This window comes from Bison bison, unplaced genomic scaffold (assembly GCF_000754665.1).
Source record: "Bison bison bison isolate TAMUID 2011002044 unplaced genomic scaffold, Bison_UMD1.0 scf7180017864473, whole genome shotgun sequence".
In the NCBI taxonomy this organism is placed as follows: Eukaryota; Metazoa; Chordata; class Mammalia; order Artiodactyla; family Bovidae; genus Bison; species Bison bison.
The window spans coordinates 18,477,650-18,480,045 of NW_011495034.1; the positions used below are offsets into that span (position 1 = coordinate 18,477,650).

General features: G+C 43.6%; 1 pseudogene; it reads right to left on the reverse strand.

Moving 5' to 3' along the window:
• Positions 1 to 1,699: 1,699 nt before the first annotated feature.
• The window catches only part of LOC105004381, a 2,277-nt pseudogene continuing 1,580 nt past the window's right edge, over positions 1,700 to 2,396 (reverse strand).

A 2,396-nucleotide genomic window follows, 5' to 3' on the forward strand; every position in this document is an offset into this window, starting at 1 on the left:
TTTTTTTTTTTTTTTTATGTTTCCTCTTTGATTTCTTCAGTGATACATTAGTTGTTTAGTAATGTATTGTTTAGACTCCTTGTGTTTGTGGGTTTTACAGTTTCTTTCTTTCAATTTATTTCTAATCTCATAATGATATGGTTGGAGAATGTGCTCGATATTATTTCAATTTTCTTAAATTCATGGAGGCTTGATTTCTGATCAAGATGTGGTCCACCCTTGAGAATGTTCCATTTGCACCTAAAGACAACTATTATTCTGTTACTTTTGGATGAAACATCCTATGAATATCAGTTAAGTTTATCTGGTCTAATATGTCATTTAAGGTTTATGTTTCCTTATTAATTCCTGTCCTCATTGTTTCATTCTCTTCCCTTATTCTCTTCCATGGCAGTTATTTATATGTTTCTATCTTCCAGTTCCCTTATCTGTTCTTCCGCCTCAATTATTCTGTTATTGATTACTTCTACCATATTTTTCATTTCAGTTATTGTATTATTTATCTTCCTTTGCTTGTTCTTTAGTTCTTCTTCTTCTGCTGCTGCTAAGTCGCTTCAGTCGTATCTGACTCTGTGCGACCCCATAGACGGCAGCCCACCAGGCTCCTCCGTCCATGGGATTTTCCAGGCAAGAGTACTGGAGTGGGGTGCCATTGCCTCCTCTGACTAGTTAAGACTAAATTGGGATTTCCCGCAGCTTGCAATGAACTAAATTACCACTAGGTGGCAGCAGACACCCAGTAAAAGTCAATTCCTTTTTGACCTATAAAGTTCTCACTTGCAAACTCAAAAGATGAGATCATTGGATAACATTGGAAAGGGGAGTACTTAAAATTCTGGATAACTATAGCTAAATTATGTTGCTGATTAAAAAAAAATGTATCCAGCTTTCTTTCTTTTTTTTATTTTATTTTCAAAAACAACTTTATTCATGACACATATTAAAAAAAAAACTCCCACCCCCTGGAAATGAGCTAAAAAAATAAACAAAATCCAACTCCCACCTCCCTGTTCCCACTTCCTCCCATTCCCTCCAAATAAAAAGGGAAACAAAAGGCAAAGAAAAACAAAACAAAAAAAAACTGAAAAACAAAAAACACCCCAAAACCCCCCAAAACAAGGTAGTGCATTCCCCAAGGCGAAGGGGAATTTACACTGGAGCCGCTGGGAGCGGAACGGAGATCTTCCGGCTACAGAAACCTGCAAAGAAAGACACTCAAAACAGAAAAAGAAACACAAAAGGAAACAAAATAGATCACCAGGCAATCTGGAGGGGCAGGGAGCCAGAAAAGAGGGGCAGGGTGGGTGGTAGACCTGGTAGGACAGGAGCAGGCAGGAGGGGACTGTGAAAGTGAGGAAGATGGAGGGAAGGTAACAAGCAGAACAGTCTGGTGTCCTTCCAGAGCCCTGGGTAAAAAAAACCCCTCCTACCACCCATGCCCACCTACCCTTGAGCAGCCCCCAAGGGGGCAAAGGGAAACAGGGAAACAGGGGAGCAGCTTGCGCGATTGAGACGTGTCCATGGCGAATCCCCAGAGTGAATGAGCAGCCCCCTGCCCCACTCCCTGGGCCTTCCCCTACTCCCCAAAGCAGGTCCCTCCTCAGCAGTTAGTTATGGGATTATCCCCCCTTCCACAGTATATCTTTTTTTTTTAATTTTTTTTTTTCCATCAAGGTCATCTTCTGTTTTTCTTTTTTAATTTTTTTTTTTCCTTCTTTCCTCTTTTTTTCCTCTCTCTCTTCCTAATACACACTTTTTTTTAGTAAGGGGAATACCATGATGTCGCTCTAGCCCGGCCCCTGTAGACGCGACCCCGGGGCCTGCTGTTAAAACCACTGTAGAATCGAGAGCGGGTACTGTTGTAGTTGGTGGTTCGGGCACGGTATCGGGTTCGTGGGAAGCCTCGGTCTGTTGTGCTGATGCCTGGTCTGTTGGTTCGTTTAGGGATCACCTTGATCTGTCTTCCTCTAAATAAGGATTCATCTAAGGCCAGGGAAGTCCTCACTGACTCTTTGTCTGAGAACTCTATATATGCAAACCCTTTCGGATGGCCACTAAATTTGTCACAGAGTATAGTAACACGGTTGACTGAACCACAGCCATGAAAGTGTGCTTCTAGCTCTTCCGCTGTTGCACCATAGTCCACATTGCCAACATAGATGGAACGGGCATCAGCCTCTATCTTCTCCTCAATGGACATGATCACTGGGCCAGCATTGCCCGGAGGTGGACTCATATTCATCTGCTTCTCTACCTCGTTCTGTAGCTCCTTTAGCTTCTCAGCTTCTTCCTCCATCTCCCTAACTCGAGCTTTGATCGCTTCCCGCTCCGGGTCCTAAATGGCGCCGTCCCCCGGGTCACCCTCGACCAGTCCCGACTCCTCCTCCTCCTCCTCC